Source organism: Abramis brama, assembly GCF_963993115.1.
Source record: "Abramis brama genome assembly, chromosome: 7".
NCBI classification, from domain to species: domain Eukaryota; kingdom Metazoa; phylum Chordata; class Actinopteri; order Cypriniformes; family Leuciscidae; genus Abramis; species Abramis brama.
The window spans coordinates 8,665,528-8,678,617 of NC_139969.1; the positions used below are offsets into that span (position 1 = coordinate 8,665,528).

The window sequence follows — 13,090 nt, forward strand, 5'->3', positions numbered from 1 at the left end:
TTCTTCTTCTTTTTTCATCTTCTGTTTGGTTTTAATATTAAGGCCAGATCAGTCAAAAGGTTATTTAGTGAAAAATGGCTAGAAAGATTCTAACAGATGCTCATGTAGAGGATAAGGTAGGTAGGTAGGTAGATAGATAGATAGATAGATAGATAGATAGATAGATAGATAGATAGATAGATAGATAGATAGATAGATAGATAGATAGATAGATAGATAGATAGATAGCACAAATATTAAGTATTCATCAACATAAATCATCAACATACTGTAGTTTGGTTACTTCTCCTCTAGAGCTAGCCTAAAAGGAAAACAGAAAAATCAAAGCAAAACCAAAACACCAGCCAAGCTAATACACTCCTAACCAGTCACCAGCTTTACCTGGGTCAAATTCCTTCTGAAAGCAAGTGTATGCTTTCTATATGAACCATGTCCCCTTAATTAACTATGCGAAATGTTTTGCTGTTAATTGGAACTCTATTCATTAGCACATTGAGCTTAATAAGCAGAGGATGTAAATGAGTTCGAGCTGGCTGTGCGCAGTGGGCCACTGCTGGGGAACCGCTGTTCTCAAGCACTGACTTTACAAGAAAGCGAGACAAGAACAAAACCGACCTGTCAGGTGAGCACCACACACACACACAAATGTGTGCACCTTGAGGTTTGTGTGATGTACGCAGCCAAACGGCTGTGCATGTGCCTTTCCCAGTGCCAGCAGAGTTGTTCTGAGAACTGCGTGTGCATGCTGAAGCCGTCATTATCTTCATAAGGGCAGGAGGAAGACATTTGCATTCAAATTGGACTCTAATTGCCCTGCAAAGTCAGGGACATTTTATAATCATATTTATGCAAACAGCACACGTCACAGTGTCTACTCTCCCTCACTCCGTTCCATTGGATTCAATTTTTGTAACACACAGCTCATACTATTTTGAACAAATGAACTAGAATTATGATTTTAACATGTTTTTACTTACTTGATGAGATTGCCAAAAGCTCATACATTTTACACAAAATCAGGTAAGAGGCTGCACACAGCGAGGTCATGTGACAGGAGACTAATCATTACATATTGCATATGAGTGTCGTTTTCTCTGAGGGGGCAAAATTGGATGAGAAAAGAATTGGACATTATAGACATTAATATACCCTAGTGAAAAATAAATAAACCAAAATGTATTTGAAATACATTTATTTTCTGGCAAGTACACTACAAATACCTTTACATATTGATGTCCTTGATATAAATATCCTACTTTTGGTATATTAAATTGATTCACTTAAAGTCTGCTAAATTGAAAATAAAAACTAATTTTGCTGAGGTCCATAGTAGGCTATATTTTATTGTGCTAAAATGGAACTATTGTAAGAATACTTTAACTTTGCACTTAAACACTGATATTATACAGAGATCATATATCCTTACTAAAAGTGTTATTAAAAACACATTTTAGGCTTAATATTAAGAAATGTGCATTGTGCAATAAAGAAGTACTCCAAATAAAGTTTAATTATAATATTTATATCAGTAAGTCTCAAGCGATATGTCAGTAAATATCTTGATGGATTTGTAGTATACTTAGTATGAAATAAATGTATTTTAAATACATTTTGGTATAGTTTTTTTTCACTATCGTTCTTGATGTGAACAGGTTTTTAGAGTGTATTTATAGAGTGGACTTATAGAGTGAATCTATGCAGCGGTGTGCTTTCTTTCTTCTGGGCTGAATATCCATCTCTCTAAGGTGTGCTGAAACAGATGGTGTAGACAAAGAGACCTCCCTAAGGGACAGTCATCAGACGGGGGCTTGCAGACCAAGCCTGTTGTATCCAGTTCTACAGTTATCAATAAAGAGGCCGTCCCACCTGCCTCGCTCTTTTCCAGTTCATCTCCTCATCTGCATCCCATCAGACTGATTTGGCATTGGGTGTCCTGCACCTGATAACACTCAAAGAGCATCCACTATGGTCATCTGTCTCTCTCTCTCTCTCCCCCCACACACACTGGCTAGTATCTCTCCTTGGTTCCTTCTCCAATACTGGAGAAGAAATTCAATCGTGGTTCAATAATCTCATTGAGGCCCACAGCCAGACCAGGATATGCTGACATGACTGTCACACAACAGTATTGCATTAGAAACATGCAGCATGTCATTTCCCCACTGAAATAACAGTGGTACATGGCGAGAGGCCGCTGTATACTGACAGACTATTGATTATGCCTGGCAAATTACATCTACAGCCTGCATGAGCTGAAACACCAGCACTGGCCCAGAAACACATTTCAAGTCTGAAAACACAGCTGTGTGTCTCAAATATACACAAGAGTGGGATCAACTCGGCCTGTGTTGGGAACATGCAGTCTGTTGAAAGCATTTAAGGCCAAAACACACCAAGAACGATAACTATAATGATAACGATAAATATATCGTTTTATAAATCATTCTATAGCTGCACGATTCTGGATAAATTAAGAAGCACTTTTTTTTTTCTTTTTTTTTTTCAAACAGAGATCACGATTCTCCCATGCAACTCCCAACATGCAATTTACTAGAGGTTCTGACAAAATGTTCATTTATCTGATTTAAAAAATGTTAAATTTTTCTGCGTTTTATATTTAAAAAAAAAGCATGGTTTGATTAAATTATTTAATGGCTGGGTATGGGATATAATCTCTTGAATAGGTACTTATTTTGAATAAGTAATAACTTTGTGACCGTTAAAAAAAGTATGTTCTCTATTAGTAGGAGTGTGTATGAATGAAATCCAGACGTACTACATTCATGGCGAATGTCATTATCATGTGACCTACCAGGGTCAAAATGTGACCTCAATCACCTCATGAAGTTGCATGCTTAAGTTATCATCTTGGGTGAAAAAATATTGTTATTGAGTTAAAGGTCACGTTAGTCAAGGGTCACGTTAGTCAAGCTTGCATCAGCTAACTCTCAGCTGATCCACATCTACCTATAGGAATACGACGTCTATCACTGTATATATATATATATAAGCTCCTTCAGTATTATCAGCAGCTATCGCGTTTCTCAGGAGCTAATTACCCTCCTCCCTCCCCAGCTCCTCCTCTCGTCAGTCAGGATTTGGCATTCTGGTTCTTCTTGAATCAGAATAAATTCTCGATTATGTTGTAGAATTAAATATATTTGCAAACATTCATGTTGGTTCCGTTCTGTTTACCCTAAGGGGGGTTATTGCTGCTCTTATCCATAGGCTGCACGGATGCGCAGGGAGTTCTTGCCCAGAACGGAACCATACCGCCAACTGTAAAAAATGATTGTGTTTTTAACGGTCAGAGATTTTTGCAGAAAATTTCCTTACTATATACGGTAAACAACTGTGATAGATCTAACGGTACATTTAATGTAATTTTGTTGTAAAATACCGTTAAATTGACAGTTTTTGGAAGTGAAAAAGAACAAGTCATTGTATAATTTACAGTGAAAAACCGTAAATTGACATTCCCACAATTCCCTGCGTGACACTACTTCACATTTGATGTATTTGTTTCTTCACAGTTTTCTTAGTTTTTACAGTTCAGTTATGACATTAGGGTTTTATGTTACATTTAATGTTGTTTAATGTTTATTGCATTTTTTAAATTTCATGTGTGTTACCATGATGGTGTTTAGTGTTTGTGTGAATGACACTATATGCTTCTTTATACAGTATATATTAATATTAACTTTGTTTTGTAAGTGCTGCTTGTGATGAGCTTTAATTCATCATGTGATTTTCATCATCACTGTGATTGGTCGTTGTCAGTGTATTACTATGGTACAAAACTTAAATAGGTCAGTAAATTAACATTATATCAGATAATTAAATACGGTTTATTACAGTAAATTTAAGTAAAGTCTGTAAAATCTAAAATGTTGCTACCGTATTTTTTACGGTAAATTTCTGGCAACCACAGCTGCCGTTTTTTTTACCGTAAATTTAACAGATTTTTTTTTTTACAGTGTATGGCATGCTAACTGACAATCGTATTTGATGATAGTGGTCCTGACAGAACTTAAATGTGAAAATGTCTAAACATTGAGAAGTTCAATCAAATACTGCATGAGTCAAGAAAGAGAGGCTGAATTCAGAATATGTACACTACTCTTATTATTTCTGCCATATCTAAGAATAGCAAGAATAAAACACACTGGAAATGGAAGGTCAAGTTCAGAGCATTGTATTGTGGGATAAAGAATTCCACAGAGTATATATATTGCTGTAAATGTTCAATATAGGTCATCCAGGTATTCTAAATGAACTAAAGAGCAGTATGATAGTATTCAATTCTGAACATGTTTTCGAAATGACCTACTAATGAGCTTCACCTTAAATGCAGCAATTTAGTCAAAGAGCATTTCAAAGAAACAAATGAGGTTTATAATTAAAGTTGTTTCCAAAACCTACAGTTGACCTTGAATATTAAAGCTGTGCAGTTCTTCTGCCTCTAATTGAAGCTAAAAATGCAAGGTTGCAAGGGGTGATGCCAGACAGCTTGGTAATCACAAGTATTATACCAAGTAATGTTTTTTTTATTTTTTTTTATTTTTTATGGAAAGGCAGTACACACTCAAACACAGGCTCTAATCACCTTGAGATTTCTCCCTTTGGAAACTTCAAGGGCATGAAGATTCAAATAGACGATTCATGTTCTCGACGTGGCATGTAAACAGGAACAGGATATAGAACTTATTAAAATTGCAACTAAAATGGTAAAGTATCAAATCATTAATTAAAACTAACATAAAAGAACATGCAAGAGCCAATACACAATTACTCAGATAAATTAGTTGAAATGCATTACATGAAACCACCTGCTCAAACATCTCAATACAACATTTTTTTCAATAACTGGCAATGAAGATATATGCTTTTTGGCTGCATAATGGTGGATCAAAGTATCAAAGCCAATTAATAAACGTGTGGTGACAGGGACCTCTGTGATGACAAAACTGGGAACAGCTGGGAGTGGGATATTACATTCCTTGGACATCTTAAACCTCATACTATGCTTGACTCATTTTATTAGTTACTTATAAGTACATTTTAGTACAGTACTTTAAACACTGATCTGTGTGAACATGTTTCTCACCTATTCCAAATTACATTTAGTAAGATGAGCACAATCAGCTGACACATGACCGACGATCAAAGTTGAAACAATGTCAGTGGTTTAAATGTTGAAAGTTTATTGCCAAATGGCTGTAAAAAGTTTTTGGTTTTTTTTTTTTGGACAAGATCTGAAACAATGTTTAAACAACATTGCAATAACAATGTTGTCTCAAATTGCAAAATTGAAACAAAATTGAAATTGAAACATTGATTAACCCGTGAATAATAATGAATTTTATTGTTTTACTGAGAGAGAAGATTTGATGAAAAAGTCAGTGTTATTTCTATTATTTTAATTCTTATTGCATTAATTGTCATTAGAATAACATTTTTGCTAACATGATGTTCCCATTATGTGGCCAAAAAAAAAAAGTATTCATATTCACAAGTGAAACAGCTATTGAACAAGAAGAAAAGAAGAAAAAAAAAAGAAGTAGGGCTGGACTTTTTTTTTATTTTTATTTTTTTATTGGATTGTGAAAAGTGAGCACTGTATACTGGAATGGTAGCCTGGCTAACGTCAGACCTCTTCTCATTGAGACATGGTCTGGGAACCACATGTTCATTTTCTCGTATTTGAGGCGTGGTTTACGAATGCCCAGAGCCGTTTATTGGGCACTATGAATGTCTATCAAATGCGCCTGTACGTAGCTCATAGCCAATCGTTTCAATTATACCAGAAGACGTATGTAGAGCGACAGAAATTCAACGAGGAAGAAGACGAAATAAACTTGCGTTCTAAACTACTTAGAACACTATCTAAGGCTGCATCGAAAGGTAACTTCGCATCTGATGCCATGTTGGATCCATAGATATAAACAAACTGCTTCGGTGTGTCGCATAGACCAGGGGTTCCCAAACTTTTCCATGCCAAGGCCCCCCAAATACCACTAGGTTCTGGCCAAGGCCCCGCCGTATTGAACCCATTGACAATACTACGGCACGGCACATGTAGAAATAAATAAATAAAACATCTAGGTGAACATCAGATTATGTGATGGTGTTTGATACCAGCCAATCAGAAAGATGAGATGCACCGATTACAATTTTCAAGGCAAATTCCGATTTTTCATTGAGTTTGACCTGCCGATACAGATTTAAGCCGATTCTGATTTCATTTTTATTTTTCTGATTTCATTTTATTTATTTTCTATATATATAATAAAACACCACTTTTACCCAAACTGGTTAATAAAAACAAGTTTAAATGGATACATTCTCTATAAATATTTTTGTCTTCATTTTCTTTTCTGACATAGCCTACTCCTTGTTAAAACACACTATACATGCAAATTATGTGCATTTTTTGAGTGAAATCATATTTATTTTGTCCATCAAAAGTGTGCTTTCACTTTAACTGAGCGTGAGCAGCGCTACAAAAATAGACTCGGCGTCGAAACCCTCCGCTTCACGCGGCGCCCGGGTGCATTTGAATCAGCATATGTCAGACTGAAAACCACGTGAAAATCGGCCAATTCTTGTCACTAGCCGATCAATCAGATATCAGATAGGCTATGCAACAAATTATTATAATGTTTTTTCATAACAATACTCATATGAGCAAATATTTATTTTTTTAACGTTTTTTTTTTTTTACTTGCTGCGGCCCCCCTGGCGCTCCCTGGCGGCCCCCACTTTGAAAACCCCTGGCATAGACGTCGTCATCGTCTTGCTGCTCCCTCCCCGTTCTGTGATTGGTTCCCTTTTTGAGGGGAAAATCTGGTCCATGGTATCCAGGCTGCCTAGCAGCATGAATAAAATCACGCTGTGTGCAAGGCAGCATGGGGAAACCCAGGCTACTGGAATGGATGCATTTTGATCAAATATTACAAAAGTAAAAAAATGCATAAAAAATGTTATAAGAAACTGTTCACAAACATAATGCTTTAAATTTGGCATGAAATAGAAACTTTTCCTCTCTATTATGACGTATTGAGTTAAATGACTTATTTGACAAACATACAAAAATGTAGGGCGGGACTTGGTTTCTTACAATTGGAAATTGTATAGTTGAATTGTTGATTTTTGCTAATTCCAGCATTCTCGAATGATTGACAGGTTGCTGAAGGAAAGGGATTATTGTCCCGCCCTCGCGCCGGTGCAAGCGTCATCAGAGAGGAGGGGGTTTTGTGTGGGGGAGCATTCATGTTTTTTAATTAGAGATTACAAGGACACAAATCAAAATAAATAAATAATGTGCACAGATAAATCATTTATAATAAACACTGCAAAATTCCATTTAAAAAAAAAGATTTGTCCATTTTGATTTCATGGTGACTTTAAGAAAATAAATAAGGTCAATTTTGATTTCATGCCTTTGATTTCATATTATCTAAGAGACTTGTTCTGAATGCTCTGGCAACACTGGGCTAGTAGTATTGACCAAAAAAGTTTAAGAAAAAGCTTTGTGAGTGAGTGTGTGTGTGTGTGTGTGTGTGTGTGTGTGTGTGTGTGTGTGTGTGTGTGTGTGTGCGTGTGTGTGTGTGTGTGTGTGTGTGTGTGTGTGTGTGTGTGTGTGTGTGTGCGTGCGTGCGTGTGTGTGTGCGTGTGTGTGTGTGTGTGTGCGTGTGTGTGTGTGTGTCAGGTACAGAACTGGGCCAGAGTTTTACACAAAACATAGCACTTTGGGCCGCTGCTACTGTCATCAGCTCTCTGAGCCCATTCATCATTTTTAATGGTGTCTCTCTGCCTCCTCCTTTCTGTGAGTGTGTGTGGATTTACGACAGTGTGGATTTTCATGCCTACTTCCGACACACTAAATCCAACCTTTGACCCCTGGGTCATCTCTAGAGAGGAACTGCAGCCTGGACCAATCAATCCCTGTTTGCTTTCAAACAAGGGAGAGAAACACACTAGATTTTGAACTAGCTCCTTCTGATACACATATCCATACGGGTAATTTTCACACAAAAAAGAATACAGACAAAAAACGGCACAGCTCACAGTGCGGTGGACAAAGAAGAAACAAATAGCCTACTCAAGGGGGAGGGTAAATGAATGCTGCTAAAATCAATACTGGTTTTGTTTGGGCCTTATTGATACATGTGTTGTGTGAGAGTGAGAGTAACAATAACAAAGAGAAAAGAAAGTCGCCCCTATGTTTTATAATTTATTCAAGTTTAAATGAACCACATTTAGGGCCCTATTTTAACGGTCTAAGCGCATGGTCTAAAGCACACGGCGCAAGTGCACTTAGGTCGTGTCTGAATCGACTTTTGCTAGTTTAACGACGGGAAAAATGGTCAGCGCACCGGCGCATGGTCTAAAAGGGTTGTCCCTATTCTCTTAATGAGTAATAAGTGTGTTTTGGGCGTAACGTGCAATAAACCAATCAGAGTCTCATCTCCCATTCCCTTTAAAAGCCAGTTGCACTCGCACCATGGCGGATTCGCTATTTACATGGCGGAATTTGATAGTGGAAAGACCGAACGCTTCTCCAGAGAGGAAACGGATCTGCTCGTGTGCGAGGTTAAAGGACGTGAAAATGAAAACTGCGTCGGGCTGAAACTAGCAAAAAACACACGCTACATTGGGCCGGGTGTATGACAGGGCCCTAGTCTGGACTAATGAAAAGATAAATAAAATAAATAACACAAAAGATAAGACAAATATTATAAATAAGCAATAAACAAATATAAAATAAAAAATAAACAAATAAGTAATATTATACATAAAATAAATAAAAAAAGAAATGAGATAAAAAAAAAAAAATTGGGAGCTTTATGATTTAGACAAAATTCATGTTTAGAATTTTCGTTTTTGGTTAAACTATAGGCTACCTTTAGGATGGTGTTTTAAAGTAAAAATGTATTCTTTAGTCTCTTTTTTTATAGCACATTTTTGTCCTTTTTGGAGTTTGACAGCCTCTGGCCACTGTTTAGTTCCACTATATGGATTGTAGAAGTGGGAACTTTCCTTTTGTTTTAAAAGAGGAAATAAAATTGAACAGGTTTGGAAAGACACGTGGTTAAAATGACAGAATTTTAATTTTTGGGTGAACTATCCATGTAAGGTCGCACTGTTAATTGAACCTGCAGGTGAAGTGTGGGTTGGCTAGTGGTTTTTAAAGTAGGTCAACATGAGCAGGACTGTGGTTTCTCAGGTCACTGCTTCACACAAACACTACTCCGACCACTGCTGAGAGTTGGTCTGAGTGGATTCTTAGCAATTTCAATGTAATTCGTAAGTTTACATTGTGAATTAAGTGACTGAAGCAGTTTTGCAAAACAAAGGAAACTTCTAGACACTGTCTGGGCTGATCCACCTCAAAAACATGATTAAGCCAGTGCTTAATAACTGCAGTTAATAATGTAAAAACAAACTCACAGAGGCAAAACAGAGAGCCCACAAGACTGGGGCTAAACGTAGATGAGTTATTAATCTACTCAACACACAGACAGATGGGTGCTGCTCTCTTCAAACACGCACACACACACGCACACACACCATAGTCTCCAAAGATCATGAGGCTGTGCTAAGATACATATACTAATGTGTTTCTTTCAAGTATGAATGGATCAGAGTCACCTCAGGATACAAATATCTTCATAATTGGCAAAAGCTAGAGGTAAAAAAAAAAAAAAAAAAGTAGGGAAAACAAGTATGGTATAAGGGCCCAAGAATACTAATGAGGCTTTTTGATCTCAAGAGGTACACTACTCACTTAAAAAAGTTGGGTTAAAAACAACCCAACAGCTAACCCAATGGTGGGTTGATATAGCACCGACCTATTGTTGGGTTATTTTAACCCAATATATTAGGTAATTAGTTTTACCCAATAAATTGGGTTACAAAAAACTAATCTTTTGGGTTATTTGGTCAAAATGCTTTAATCAACCTAGTATTATTATAATTAACTATTATTGCCATGTAAATAAATAACTCACAACTTAAGTATATTAACAATGCTTTATTTACATTCAATTAGACATTGCATTCAAAAGTTATTGTTGCAATTGTTTTAATGCATTTCCTAAAGGTAAGACATTGTTTCAATAAATAAAAATTAAAAAAGTAATGCAATTATAAACACCTCCAGGCACAGAATATTAATGCTAAAATTTATTTATTTACAATTATGTTTTAAGTTGTAAGAAACATGGAATACAAAAACAAAAATAAACAAACAAAACAAAACAAAGCTTGTCCAGCTTATCCAATTATAAACTGCCTAAGTAGGCGACAGTGAGTTGATGGAACTCCTTCATGGCACAGAATATATTGTGTGTTGTAGAAACTGCCAAACAGCTGCTGCAGGCTTTGGATACTCAATGTCTAAAACATAAAATAATTTAAAGCATGTATCCACAGCTTGTAAAAGGCTGTCTTGCTCTATAGTGCCGCTCCTTCCACAATGACGAAGGCTTGTGAGCAGTTGAATTTATCCCCAAGCTGCAGGACATGAGGGAATTGCCTCCAAATATTGAATGATGTTTGTTCCAACCTTTAAAAAGAATTTTTAAATGGTAAATATGCACACATGGATCAAATATTACCCAAAATGTGTTGTCATAAATGATGTACCTACAGGCTATAAATCAACAAATGCTATAAAGTAACAATTATTATTTGAGGTGTTTTAAAATGGTCTGGTTTTGCAATAACACCACAAATTTGCAAAAATATAACTTAAATGCCACTAAAAGAAAAGATGTAGAGTTTTGATTGTCAAATTATATTTATTTTAATGAACCAAATGCAGAAAAAATAATTAATTTTAAATTAAAAAATAAATAAATTTAAAAACACCAATTAGCAGAAATGAAGTTGTGTATGCATGTGTGTGCACTGCATTTGTGTTTGTGTGGGTGTACAAATGCACTTTTCTATTCTATACAAATGCACTTTTGCAGTCACACCTGTGTGTGAGTGTGTGTGTGTGTGTGTGTGTTTGTGTTTGTGTGCATGTATGAGCAAGCATGTTTGTCCCAAAATGCATTTGTGACTCAAGGCTTTCTTTCTGTGTGAATATGTTCTGATTTATTCTGGATTTATTGATGTAAAAAAAAAAAAAAAAAAAAAATTGGGAATTGTGTACCAAATAAGAACGAAAATCATACAGGTTAGTAGGGACATGGTGAGAAAATTATGACCAATTTAAAACATTTTGGTGGACTACTCCTTTAAGGAGAGGTGCCATTGGAATAATTTATTATCCTTCATTGTAGGCCTAGGTTCTAATTTTCATGAAGTCAAAAAAGGTTTTACTATATTAGTGATGCTGCTATATGCTTGCTACATTATCTCTCACCTGCAAATCTGTTGATTAATGTTTCAAGGTTCCACTTCTGAGGCGTTTCCCTTACATATGAATCCATAGCATCCTGTGTAAAAAAAAGTTTAGTTAATATTTAAAGTGAATTAACAAAAATAAAGCCTATTGTCAGTGACAATAGAAAATATCTGAAAAGTGTTATGTACCGTAACTGGCTATTGTAATAACTTACTATCTTATTGAGTCATAGTTATATTTTATAACTTTTAATCTTTATAGAGTTGTATAGATAAAATGTTTAATTGGTGTCCATATTTTGGGCTTTTAATCGGGAACATGGGACATTTCTCGGTAAATCGTTTATGAATTTACATTTGGGCTCTTTTTTTAACGCAGTTCAGCAGGAGCCATGTGCCACTGTTGACATGCCGTGGTGCAGTTTGACCAATGTTTTGCGTTACGTAGCCTACTATGACCGACCGAACAATGGTGCGAGAAGGCGCGATCTAAAGCAATGCAAAAACGCAATGAATGGCATCCCGGCCGGACGCATTTTTTTTTAGGTCCAAAAAGAGGACATGTCCGAGAAAAAGAGGACGTATTGTCACCCTAGTTTAACACTTTGTAGTATTTTAAATGCACACTGTAGTTGGGATAAAACAAGCAAACATTTGCGCTACAATATAGGCCAAATATAACTCAGCATACCTTCTTCCTGTAGCCTAAGTGACTGCGACACACTGGATGGATGGATGGACCAGGCTTCCTCTGGGTCTTGAAGCCGAGCGCGTCGGTTAATATATGAAAATATGAATAACTTTCCCACAAAAAATCGGAAAGAACATAGAAAGTTAGGAAGAGTATCACAACCAAGTATTAAGAAATTGGCTGGCTATATTGCTATATTGGTGTCGTTAGTCGCAGATAGCGGACAAAAAGCAGTCAAATGGGAGATATAAACATGGAAATAATTGGCTGAACATTTAAAAAAAAAATGCGGCAATAATACTATGTAAGAGTTTAAAGTCACTTTATAACGAAAAAACAAACAAACATGTATACATATGCATAGTGTAATATTAACTCACCCGTGTATCTTCTGTCAGCTGCGGGGATCAACCGTTGGAATTTGAATTTTAACCCAACGGGCTGCGTTGTTATAGAAACAACCCAATAAATGATCCGAATAACCCAACATAACGACCCAATATTTTTAACCCAGCTATTGGGTACACAGAATAACCCAACGTTTTTTAGAGTGTAACTATGTTTTTGTTGTCAATACATCATCAATCCTTCTTCCGCAACGTGTTTTTGTTTTACCCTGATTCAATATGGTAAGCATATTGTAAGAGTTTATATTTTAAACCTGTCAAGATGGTTTTCGCAGGAAATTGCGAATACTACGTCACTCACACCATGTGTGTCTCGCCACATCTGAAAATAGAGAAAAATTGTTCCGGCTACTTGACACGTGTATAGTGGGAGTGGCATAGGTTAGATGTCACAACGAGTGAAAAAGGTTGACATAAAGCATGCTAAATCTCCAACCTCCAGGGAATCACCTGTATTTCCATCCATAGGTACTCAGCCGAACAGAGGAGAATCTGCTGTCAACGCGACAGAGCTCGTAACAAGACAAGAATCAACAATGGCTTGGCTTTTCGAACTGAGGCATTTGAAATACTGTAACACAGAGACTTTTTTTTTTTTACTCAACAGGAGAGTAAGGTATTTTATTGAACAGAT

The 13,090-nt window shown here is 36.2% G+C and overlaps 1 long non-coding RNA gene across 1 annotated transcript; it reads right to left on the minus strand.

Moving 5' to 3' along the window:
- Positions 1-9,785: 9,785 nt before the first annotated feature.
- LOC311086998 lies at positions 9,786-12,314 on the minus strand. Its single transcript, XR_014607163.1, has 3 exons — positions 12,050-12,314; positions 11,378-11,450; positions 9,786-10,570 (listed from the first exon to the last, which is right to left on the minus strand). It is a non-coding gene; the product is annotated as an uncharacterized lncRNA (long non-coding RNA).
- Positions 12,315-13,090: the final 776 nt, after the last annotated feature.